The 12,822-nt window shown below is 34.9% G+C and overlaps 1 protein-coding gene and 1 pseudogene across 2 annotated transcripts in view; one reads left to right on the top strand and one right to left on the bottom strand.

Moving 5' to 3' along the window:
- HOMER1 (homer scaffold protein 1) overlaps window positions 1–12,822 on the top strand; it is a 114,142-nt gene that overhangs the window by 1,585 nt on the left and 99,735 nt on the right. The gene's annotated exons all lie outside the window — the stretch shown is intronic.
- On the bottom strand, window positions 4,667–4,785 carry LOC120612660 (uncharacterized; annotated as a pseudogene).

The raw sequence follows: 12,822 nt of genomic DNA, 5'->3' as shown, positions 1-12,822 counted from the left end.
AGAGTGATACCGGAGGTCATAATTTAAAAACATACGTTAATAATGTTTAAGACAACACACTTGCACTTTACTGGTCAAACTGCCGCATAAGTTTGTAATCAAAATCATGTCTTAGGTTTTGTTTTATCTGTCTTAGGTTTGTTTCAAAGAGAGGTACAATACTGCCTTCTCTCAGTACTTTAAGAATAATTAGTTGCACAAAGAAACAACTGTAAAGGAATGAGTGGTTAGATTACAATCCTTGAAAATGATCCAGTGTAAATTGTTGCCCTCTCAGTGCCCTCTGCTTTTGCCCTTGAATATCCAAAACTAAAATGTGCAGAATTGATTTATTGGGGCTTTAAAACGAAAATCTGAAAGTCTTAACTGATATGGTCTCTGCAGTGCTGGTGCACTTGGTAGATCATAGCCTGAGTAGGAAAGCTTTTTTTTTGAAGGAACTTGTTCACTTCTGTTTCATGCTTTTTAAAGCTTAGGTGTTTAGTTTGTGTTAACAATATCAGATCTTCACCTGCTTTCAGATCCAAAGTCAACCGAGAGTGCATTTTCCAACCTTTTATTAACTTTTCGCACAGGAATTTGATAAAATGCTAGTGACTTCCTAATTTAAGCCAGAAACCTGTAATATATTAATGGAGAAATGATCTAGTCATTTCATTAACAGATTGTTGATGCTTTTGGTTAAAGAGAGACTTCCAGAATTTTCTGTCTGTGTGTCTCTCTCACTCTTGTGGTTGTAGAACAAACACATGTAAAGTGATGGTCGTTGAAAGGAGGATATACTTTAAATTTATTGTGACAGTTTTGGGCTGTGCATACCTAAAGTTTCTTGGAACTTTCAGAGGAAAGTTCTTAGATAATAGTATCTTTTTGTTGGAGTTAGAATTTGACATTTATTAACTTAAATAACTTTGAAAATGTAGAACACATGTCGTAGGAGTCCATCATCAGGAATTAAAGAGAAAGTAATAATTTTGAAATTTAAACGACAGTTGATGAGACCATATATAACTTGCATGATTTGGGGTACTGCTAAGAGCAATTAAAATACCTCATTCTATTTCTAGTGCTGCTACTAGTAGCTTTATGATCTGAGGCAAATTACTTAACTTCGATGGACTCTGTTTTATCTGTAAAATGAAGGACTAGTTGAGTTTGAAAATTTTTCTAGTCTATAAAAGTGAATTGTTTTCTTTTTCTCCTTTCTATTTTAATGATTACTATTTGGTTTCTTGAAGTTAATCTTTCAGATGGAGAGATTGTTTTCTCTCAGCAGTTTTCAAGCATGTAAGCTGGAAAATGATGGCATATGAAAAATATTTTGGATAAATTGCACCAATTTTAATAAAATACTGAAACATACTACAATTCGTAATCTTTGAGATATGGCTTCTCTTGAGAATTTGCAGCTCTTCTATTTAAAACATGTCACAGGAAAAAAATCAAGTGGCAGCTTTTCATGTTAAAGGCTGCATTCTCTAGGCTATGGAATGTGACACCATGGAAGAAAATCTGTTTTCCACAACCTTTAAGCTGCATGAATGCTCATCATTTTACTAAGGGAAGCTTGGGATGAACTTAGTACTAAGGGAACTGGTATTTAACATACAAAATAAGCCCCCACATACAGCACACGTTTTAGATACTTCAGTGTAACTAAATTTGTTTATAAACAGTTTTATTTGCCCTTTTCTTAATAGTCTTAAAGGTGGGCTGGAGAGGAAAGGAAGTGTTTATGGCATTTTTCTGAAAGTCTATATTGGGGCTATGATTTTTTCTCATTGATAGTGACTTGTTTTAGCTGAGTTGTCAGGAGAAGATGATTGTTGGAGAAAAGGAGAGCATACAGAGAAGGCATTTGTGGAAGTTTCTATAGTTGGTAGGTGTTTATATTTATACCTAATAAGTGCAGAATAAGCATAGTCTCCTGCACCTATTTAAAACAAAAGAAAACAGCTTTAAATGGCCTTTAAAGTTTTACTCAGGCAATCCTAAGTTACTGGATAAGTATCTACAATTTAATATTTGAGTGGAGAGTTTCACATTTTATGAATATATTTTTGACTGTTAAGTTATAGTAAGAATTTATCTTTGCCTTAATTATGGATATAATTGCAAGTCTAGGGTCAAAGTTTATGCAAAAGGACTTTTTTTTTTTTTAAAGAAAATGGGTAATTAGTTTAGGCAGAAACAAATTTGTGGCTCCTGTAATAGTTTATTAACTATGGTGGAAACGGAAAAGAACAGCTGAAACTGACAGTTGGCAGAGTCTGTCAAAGTATCTTGGATGCTGCCTGTGCTGTTTTTAATGACAGTGAAGGCAGTTGAAGTTTTGGTTTGTGAAATAGGTGGATTAGACCCCCAAGAATTAGAGCATTCATGTAGGTAAGATAAAGTCTATGGAAAGCTTCAAAACCCAAGTGAGGAGCCCCTGTTAGGTATGACCCTCCTTCCAGGTAGTATCTCATAATGAGAGCAGTGAGTCAGTTAGCTATTTCGGAACTATTAGATAGCATAGGCAACAGAAATCAAATAACTTCAGTGTTATTTCATGCTACCTTTTGTTTAGCCTCATATTGGCAACTTAGTGCCTTCAACAAGAGAGTAGAGAATCCCCGCCCAATCCCCGCCCCCATTAAGAGTTATTTATAAAATGTGACTGCTAATGAGGTCTGATAATACTGTTTCTGATTTCTCTCACCTGCCTGTGGGAACCTCTGGAAACCCTCTTCTTCGCCATTCCCTAGATAACTTTCTAAAGCATGGAAATAGGTGCTGCTTCATTGCAACCTCAACTTGAGTCCCTTCTTTGCTGAGAGAGGAGGCTGACACTTCTTTTTTGCCTTAGGCTACTGGGTGCTCCTCTCTGGGAGTTAATGTGTCAACAATGAGGAAATCTTGATCCAGCACTGCAGTATGAATGGACATTGTGGCTAAGGCAATCATTTCTAACATCAGAGAAGTTATATGCAAGTCCTTAATTCTGTATTTGTTCATTTTACCAATTTTGAAACCCTATCATGTGACATGTAGAGCAACAGCAGTTCAGTGTTGCTGATACAAACTAGTAAAATATGCTTATTTCCTCAGAGAGTTTATAGTTTAGAAGTTGAGAAGACAAGCCTAAAATTAAAAAGTACAATGAAATGTCTAAGGGGCTGTAATGTAGGTTATAATTCCTCATTAGAGGTACAGAGTGTGTCTGTGTGGCATTAGCTGCCGAGGAAAGGATAAAAAAGTTTTCCATGAGGAAATAAATATTAAATAATGAAAGATGAGTACAGGTGGGTCTTGTAGACAAATGAGAGGGCATTCAAGGCAAAAGGAACAGTGTGGTTGACCGAATTAAGACAAGAAACTACAAAGAAGTTTGGCCTTATGAACTTGAACTTGGCTCTTTGCGGATGTAGCAAGAGATAGGCCCTAGAGTGTTATGCAGGAGCCAGGTTAGAGGGCCTTCTAGACCAAACAAAAGCTTGTGTATTTAAAGGTTTGTTTTTTTTTAAAGTCTACAGCACCTGGTCTTCCTAGGTGGTCTCCCATCCAAGAACTAACCAGGCCCAACCCTGCCTGTTTAGCTTCAGAAATCAGGGCTTGTTCAGGGTGGCATGGCCGTAGACAAGCTTTTATTTATTTATTTATTTATTTTTTGGCAATGGTCCATTATAGCAAGATAACGTTTTTACCTTAAGTCTAGAGCACACACATATAAATAATAAAATGTCACAAAATAATACATTTTGTGTGATACATTCTGGTATTTCCTATTCTATTTTGAAGAAAGAATGACAGTTGGGACTCAATAAATTGATTTAACAACTCAGTGGTAGCAACTGGTAATAAATTGAAAAACACTGCTGTTGGCTGTGGGAACCACTAAAAGGATTTAAGCAGAGTCAATGAAGGGTCAGGGAAATAGGGTGATAAAAGTTTAAAAATCATTTTAAATTTAGTTTTGTAATTTGTGTCCTGTGGAAACACCAAGCCAGAGCAATGAACCTTGGCTAAGTAGGGAAAGTAGATAGCTGGGTAGGCACTGGAAAATTTCAGGGTGGAGGGAGAGGGGGAGGGATGACGATGGGTTGTGTGTGGTTATCTGAGCGGGTCTTTTTCAGGATTTGGGCATTTTATGTGCAGAAGTAAAAATGTGGGAAACAGCATGGTATGTTCCTAGCAGGGCTGCTCATTCAGATGGACCATGAAACAGTGAATTTGGAAGTTTAAAAAGGATGTTCTAACTGGCATAAAAACTGCATGTACAGTAAGAGTGAGAACACTTTAAAAATTCTACCAAGTAAGTAAGTAAAGGGTACTTGGAGTTGCCAATAAGATTTGCCTTGTAAGCTGAATGTTATTTCTCCTGCGACTAACATAGAATTATAATTTTATATCTATTAACATATTTTAGGAGGATAGCAACCATAAGAAGAGAAGAATTTGCATATTTTGAGACTAGGTTCCCTCCCCCCACAGTTTTATTGAAATATAACAGACATATAACATTGTGTTCATTTAAGGTATACAATGTAATGATTTGACACATGTATAGTGAAATAATTAATGTAAATCTAGTTAACACCCATAATATCACAGTTACATTTTTTTTCTTGCAATGAGAACTTTCATGAGAATAGGTTTATTTTTTAATATGTTAATGAGTAACTTTTTTTTTTAACACTTGGTCTTCTTGGGTGGTCTCCCATCCAAGTACTGACCAGGCCTGACTCTGCTTAGCTTCTGAGATCAGATGAGATCAGGCACGTTCAGGGTGGCATGGCTGTAATTGTTAATGAAGAGTAACTGAGCCCATCTCTCTCTTATTGAAATTTTGAAAGAACTCATTTTTTGTTTTTAGGGTTTTTTCGAGGTAAGGTATTATACATGGGCAAGATCACCTTTGCTTTTCCCAAATGTCCTTGCCCCTAACAATAACCCAGTAGTCCCCAACCTTTTTGGCATCAGGGACTGGTGCTCCTAATGCCTGATCTGAAGGTGGAGCTGAGGCTGCGATATTAGCTAGCACTGGGGAGCAGCTGCAAATACAGATGAAGCTTCTCTTGCTGGCCCGCCACTACCTCCTGCTATGCAGCCCAGTTCCTAAAAGGCCACTGACCGGTACTGGTCCATGGCCTGGGAGGTTGGGCACCCCTGCTATATAACCTATTGTTCTATATACTGAGGACTTTTAACTGGTTCCTTTTTGCTCTTCTTTTTATCCTTGTGATTTCATCTTCTTTTCCTTTGTCCTACTGATATAGGCAGAGTTAATAGCAATGGACTCTCAGGGCTTTTCCCCTGGCTACAGTCCATTTACCCACTTAAATGTAGTGGAAAAAATGGAAGCCCACTGCCACCCCCAAATTGCCATCTCCCTAACTTTGCTCCTACAATTTCCTTCTTACTTCCCAGCTTCTGTTTTCTTCAGTGCTGGTATTGGCAGTGCTCATCTAAGGCTCCCCGTAACTCCTCCCCACCCCCCAAAAAATAATTGAAGGAAAAGGAGAAATTTTTTTCTACATCTGGTGGTGATGAGATGAGTAGCCATCCATTCTCAACTGACAGGTAACATGATCTCTTTGTGGGATAGCAAGTTGTGTTACGCCAGATGTAGAAATATTATTTAAATTTATAAATAAGATTTTATACCGTCTTTAAAAAAACTAGAGCCTATTCTACAGTTTTAAAAATGAAAATAAAAAAATTTTTGAATTGTTACATATTCATAGGGATATAAGTTGAATGAGAGGAGAATCAAGATTATAGTACTTGAGTATTCATGCAAAGCTCTTGGTAAGACTATAAACTAGTTAATGTTGGTTATATTAAGTATTTATGTAAATTTGGGGAGGAACAAATATTAAAGCTGGGATCATTTGGGAGACAGAATGGATGTGATGCAATGTTTTTGGCTCAGGCCTCAGGTTTTTATAAGAATGAAAGAGTGATTATGAGTAGCACATTGGATGTGATTATGTAATTCTTAAAAACAAGATATATTATGTCATTTTGATTGGTCCTATTATGTAGATGTTAAGATTTTTTAAAAAAACATCCTTTTGCTCCTGTTTTTATTTCTTGTATTTGTAATTTTCTTTATTTTGATTTCCTGGCTCTCTAATCAAATTACTAAACTTTAACAACAAACTTGCAGACCTATCATGAGCAAACAAGTGTACATACAAAAAAGTCCTTTTCAAAATATAAATATGTAAAGGGTATATTTAGGGGAATCTCTTAATTTTGGTTCAGTACAATAATTTGTTAATTTAATTTTGAAATGAAGTCACAATATAAGTCTGACTAGTATGACTTTTCTTTTTGGGGATTAGAGAATCATGGAAGTTGATTTAGGTTAATTGCCTGAAATGTTCATGGCAGTTAAGAGATTGACAGAAGAAGCTGTCTTTATACATAGTTTGTAAACTTAGTTTTAAATGAATGTCTCTGATTAAAAAAGGTGGTTAAATCTCAAAAGGTCCAATCTCCCGACTGCATATGATTTTTATTTTTTTCGAACCTTTGGTGTTTAGTTGAAATATTTAATTTATTTTTATTTAAGATTAACCCAATTCACTGGACAGAAGAGTAGGGAAAATGAGTTCTAAATATTTAATGTTTCCTGATAAAATTTTTAAATGACTGAATACAAGACATTTTGAATAGCTTTATTTTTCAGGATCTGTGTAGTTGAATGAAGTGAGTAGTTTCTTGGTCGTGTTACATATTTGTAATGCCTTTTGACCTGTGGTTCACACAGTAAAGTGACCCGATAATTTATGGGATTGTGTTTTTTGAAAAAAGATTTTCCTAGATCAAAAAGTTATCTCTTAAGTTTTGAAAAATTTAGTGCTTTTGAGGCATTGTAAGGATTTAGGCTCATTAATTATCTTTATTTCAAAAGAATCTCCATGTGATAAAAGGATATAGATTTTAGCATATCTATAAGAATTGAGATAAAATTTTCAAATCTTACTGAATGGGCATTGCAAAAGTTGGTAAAACTTTAAAAGCTTATAATTCAGTGGTCTTTTAACGTGAATAAAATCATATGGTTAGAATCTTAATTTTAGGCAAAAACCAATTTTTACATACACCTTTTTGTATACTATAAAATTAGGATATCTATTATCACTCTTTGTTAAAAGAGATTTACTAGTGAACGTGTGCTCTTCATTGTAGCTTGATTCTCCTTTCCCCATTTATCCTAAGTCTAACACATTGGTCATTTCTATGCTCCTTAATAAAATATCTGAGAAAAAAAAGGTGAGATTAATGAGTCAGTGCTGCTTGTTTTAAGCAACATTTTTGGGGGAAATTAAAATTATTGACACGTATATATTATCTTATGATTTGCTTTTTCCTCCAGTTTTGTATTTTATTTATTTGTAATCACGTATGAAAAGTTTTAAAAACTCTGCTCACTTCTCCAGTAAGTATAATTTAGAATTAATTTTACAGGACAGGTATAATATATAATTACTTTTACAGAGGCATTTCTTTAGTGACCTTGCAAAGGGAAAAAATGAAACTATTCTTTCTCATGAGATTTTTCCACCATATTGGGTTGTGGATCCAGTATGGCTCTTGAGTAGCTAAAAGAATTTTAAATATGTAGAACTAACATTTGACTTCAGAACTGAATTTCATTTACACTTATCTATTGTTACTCTTTTAACATAGGCTACCGGAGGAATGCAAAAAATCAATGTTTTCTTTCTTATATCAGACAATAAAATTATAAAATAAAAAAACAGCGAACTAGTCAATATTTTCTCTTCATGGTACAATTTAACTTTGCACTTTCTCTAGCTTTTAAGGAATCACCTTAATCCCTTAACACCCAATATTAACTTTAAAAAAACAGCTTTGCTCTATGGATATTTTCTTTTCTTGTTCGTCCATAAAGCATGAAGCATTTCCATACTACCTTTGAAAAAGATTGGCACCAGTTCCTCAAGGCAGAGCAGTTATAAGAATTGAGGGCTTTTTGTAAAATTACCAAACAAGATTTAGATAGAAATTAAACTCAAACAAAAACTGTGCTGAAAAACCACAGATACCAAAGCAGCTTTCCTTACTTTATGAAGTCATTTTAAATCATGTTTATTATGTCATGTTTATTGGCACATCTGGATCCATGTGTTCACATGCCTCAGAGTCCAGAGAGCTGTAGAAGAGAGTGTCCTTGACTTCCCCCCACCCACCCCATAGATGGACTTGCTCCAAATTCGTTCCTGTCTTTAGTAGGAGAGTCTTAATAGAAATGAGCTGAGAGCTGTGGCTCTGGTACAGATCTTTATGGATACTATACATGTACCTAACCACCTAGTTCATCATATTGCACATGTGTTGAAAGGATCTGGGGAATTAGACCTCAATTTTAGTATACAGAAAACCCTGAAGTTTAAGAGGGTTATTCTGAGTACTGCTTTTTTTTGTTAGATTCTGTCTTGGTTGCTTTTAGTTTTCCCTATTAGGTTCTTAATTAACTGTCTTTAGGAAATTATCTTAAATGGATTTAGATTTTAAAGAGCTCACAAAATACTCAGAAAAATTTCTGTCAAGTCTTCCTTCGTGGAAGGTAAGTCTGTACGTTACTAACCTTTTATAGGACAATTATTTTGAATCTTCTCTAATATTTTGTGTGCTTAGGCTATCCCTTTACCTTTCTATGCTTTCTTTTTGCTCATTCTTTTATAAAGCTGCTGTTTTCTGTTCTACTGTGTTATGAATCTCTGTCACATGGCTTTTGACATTAAAATTCATATGTTATGTTTAATCACCCTGCCAGCTCCCAAGATGTTTACAGAATGAGGATTTCACCTACTCTTGTTTACTCAGTATTGCCAGGGATCTGTATACATTCAGTTGAATGGGAAGACTCCCAAGTCACCCGTAAACTCTGTCTTGAGGTTCTGCTGATTTAAAAAAATTTCTAAATCTTACAGGCTGCCTTTTTTCTTACTCCATTGATAATATATATAATTTTAGTTGTCTCTTTTCATTGTTGCTTTCATTTAGTGTTTTATTAATGTTAAATTAATATTTATTGCTATACCTATGTTAGTGTGAGGGAAATAGTAACACATTAATGACAGTATTGCTATTTAGTTTTATTTGCTGATATATTAGTATATTTTGAGTAATTAGTGTATGGTCTGTGGGTAAACTACAGGCTATTCATGTGATAGGAAGCTAGCCCGAAGAATGTTTTCAGAGATGATGCAGTGGTCAATTAGAAACCAAGATGTAAAATTGTAGATTATGACCTCATCTATATAAAATATGTTCTGTTTAGTCATAAAAGATTTGAAGGAAATTTCTTTAAAGTGCTACCATGTTTATTTCTGGGAGATGTGTGAAATTTTGTTTTTTTAGTATTTCTGAATTTTTTTTGTTTCTCTATGATGAATATATTATGTTTTAGAACTTATCTTGGGTTTTAAGGGTCAGAGGTATTTAAAAATGCTAATCTACAGTGCAGAGTTATCAGGATCAGTCACTATTCTTGCATATAGGTACTTATATGCTCATACCTCTTTTAGCTTGCTTTTTGCAAATTTTATTTCATTTTTCCCCCCAAAATTGGCTAAAGAAGTAGTTACTCTAAATGATAGCAAAAGTGTTTTCTTATTTAAGTGTAAGGCATAGTTCTGTCAGTTATCAGGGTGTTAGCACTAATCCCACTTTTTACTGATAAGGCGACAGCTTGAAGGGAGAATGTGACTTATGGGAGGTTATACAGCTATGAAATGGCAGAACGTGTGCTAGATCCTTAGGGCTCTTAATCATTATTTCAGGGGATCCTAATGGATACTCACATATTTATATAGAGACTCATTTAGACAGGGGTTTCTAACCCCCTCAGTAAATAATAATAATAATAAAAAAATAATTTAGTTCAAGCTTAGTATTTTAGTGGTAAATTCATTAGATGTATCTTGTTTTCCTGTTAGATGGTTCTTAAAGAAAATGCATTCTAATTTTAAAGTAGTTAAATCTCTGCTCAATGCATTATATTTTGAATACATTGAAATCTTTCTCATAAGCGATTTGATATTATTACATGTGTTTGGTATAGAGTTTCCAAAATTGATAAATTCTACCAAAGTTCTATTAACTGCCCTGGTAGTTATGGGCACATGAACCTCTGGAATACTTACATAGGCATGGTCTACTGAAGTGTTTAGACCAGAAAAAGAAAGCTTGAGATGTTACCTTTTAACATTTTTCCTAGGGCTTAATGCTGGATCAAGAGACCCATAAGTGTAAGTAACAGCTGTAGTATACAATTTCTGAATCATCATGAGATAGCTGAAAGTTTCTCGATTCTCTAGAATTCTTGAGAAAAGTTTGGATTAGATTGTATCCAGATTTAAAATTATTATTCTTTCTGAAATTTCTCCCAGAATTCTCAAACTGATCCTATCATTGGCTGGGGAGAAAAATGTGTGAATGTATAAGATAGAGGCAGTAGGGATTGGTGGGGACTGTTGGAAAGTGAAGATAATATGTTGTACCATAGTATTAGTAGTATTCATTGTGTTCTAAAAACCTTCTGGTGAAAGTTACGCATCTGAAGACTAATCTCTTATTTGGCAAACATTTTTTGAGCTCCTACTGTGTGCTAATGACTGTGATGCTCTAATCTAGGTCGGTTACAGCAAGTTTGGAAATGCTTAAACTCTTGACTAAAGAAGGAAGACCAGAGCCTAGCAGGGCTGCGGCAGAAATTAACATTAGATTAGTGGTTCTCTATTTTGAACCTGCATCAAAATCACCTAGGGGGCTTGTTAAAAACACAACTGGGCTTCATCCCAAGTTTTTGATTCAGCCGACTTTGCTGTTCTAACAAATTCCCAGTGGATGCTGATGCTGCTGGATCAAGGACCTTACATTGAGAGTCATTTCATTTGATAAATGAAGCTTACACATGTGAGAAACTCTGTGTTGAAAAGTGTCAATGATCCTTGAAGCTTTTACCCCTTGCTTGCTATAATTAGAGTTTTGAACTGAGGAGAAAAACCCTGATTGAGCCTTGTATTTATTTTTTATAAGCTAAAAGATTCAGGACTACTTGAAACTGATCTTTATCTCTTCTAACCTGATTACTTTCAGCAGCACTTACCAGTTATGCCCATTTCTTATTTCGGGTGACTTCTGTTTTCTGGCATTTTCGAATGTATTATTTAAAAAACTACCTGACACTACTTTGACTCCTGAAGTTTTATGTTTTTGGAGGAAGTATGGTTTCCTTCTAAGTTATTTATTCTGCTTAGTTTGTTCACATGTTTATAGTGTTAGTTCTCTATTGCCGCATGACAAATAACCACAATTTTAATGGCTCAAAACAACACTCGTTTATCTTACACTTTCTGAGTCAGGAGTCTGGGCACCTTAACTGGGTCTTCTGTCACAAGGCAGCAGTCAAGGTGGCAGCTGGGACTGGAGTCTCATCTGTGGATCAGTGTTGTCTTCAAAGAGCATATGAGTTGTTGGCTGAATTTAGTTCTTTGCAGCTGTAGAACTCAGAGGCTGTCTATGAGGCCATCAGGAGGAGTCCCTCTCTGGTGCTTCTTCGTTTTGAAGAAGTCTCCCAAATAAGTCAGGGCCATTCAGGATAACCTCCCTTTTGATTAACTGAAGGTCGACAGATTAGTGACCTAATCACCACAGGTGTTATCCCATCCTATGCAACCCTTCTAATCACTCTCAAGGAGAGAGTTTTATGCAGAAAGTGTCCACCAGGGGGCAGTAATTTGGGGGCCCTCTAAGAATTCTGTCTGCTACACCACAACAAATACCTATGAATATTTTCCAAGAGCTCAAACATGAATATATTCATTTCATTTTTTTTTAACTTTAAGAAATCTGTAGTGCTCTGCACTCCTGGTCCAGTATGGATTGGTTACTCTTTAGGAATACTTGTGTACTCCTCAGAACAGACTTTAAAAAAAAAAATTATTTTTTTTTTGGCATTTAGTTTTCTTTTTTGGTTTACACATTTTACTGAAGCTCGTTTTCCTGCAGTTACCTAAAAATGTCTAAATAGAAGGTAGCATTTTAGAGACATAGTATATGAAAATATCTTTCCTCCTTCAACCCTTAATTCCTTAATTGAATCTAGATCTCTAGATAGAAAGTAATTTACCTCTCATTATTTTGAAGGTGCTGATCCATTGTCTTCTGGTTTCCAGTGTTTTTGTTAAAGCCTGCTTTTTTTTTTTCTGATTCCTGGTCCTTTGTGTGTGACTTTCCTCCACTTTGGAAGGTTTTAGGACTTTCTTTTTTTTCTCTGCTGTTTAAAAATTTCATGATAGGGTGTGTGGGGTGTTTTTGTTTTTGTCGGTTTTGCTTTTTATTTTATCATATGTTCTTTTGATCACTGCTGGGTCCTTTCAGTCTGTCAACTCCCTGAAGTTTAGGATACTCTTTTTAAAAAAGTATCATATATATTTTTTCTTCTTTTTATGAACTATAAGTTGAATGGTAAACTTTTGTCTTATCTACTTTTTTTCTTTTTATTCTGCTTTCTAAGGAAATTTCCTTGACTTCATCTTCTAATACTTCTATTGGATTTTTAATTTCCAAGTCCTCTTTCTCAAACATCTCATTTACTGGAGGACATTGTATTGTTTTCTATTCCCTAAATTTTTTCTTGTGTTTTTTTGTTTGTTTAGTTTCTTCTTGTCGGAAGCTTTCCTGGAATATCTGGTGATCCTCAACTATGTATAAGAGTGAGATACAAAAAGCTGATTAGAAGCTTTTTGTGATTCAGTGAGGCCTGTCACCAGTGGGCTTTATGTTAGGCGTTTAGGTGGT

The sequence above is a fragment of the Pteropus medius genome, unplaced genomic scaffold (assembly GCF_902729225.1).
Source record: "Pteropus medius unplaced genomic scaffold, Ma_sr-lr_union100, whole genome shotgun sequence".
Taxonomy (NCBI): Eukaryota; Metazoa; Chordata; class Mammalia; order Chiroptera; family Pteropodidae; genus Pteropus; species Pteropus medius.
This window is presented reverse-complemented; position numbering and strand designations above follow the sequence as displayed.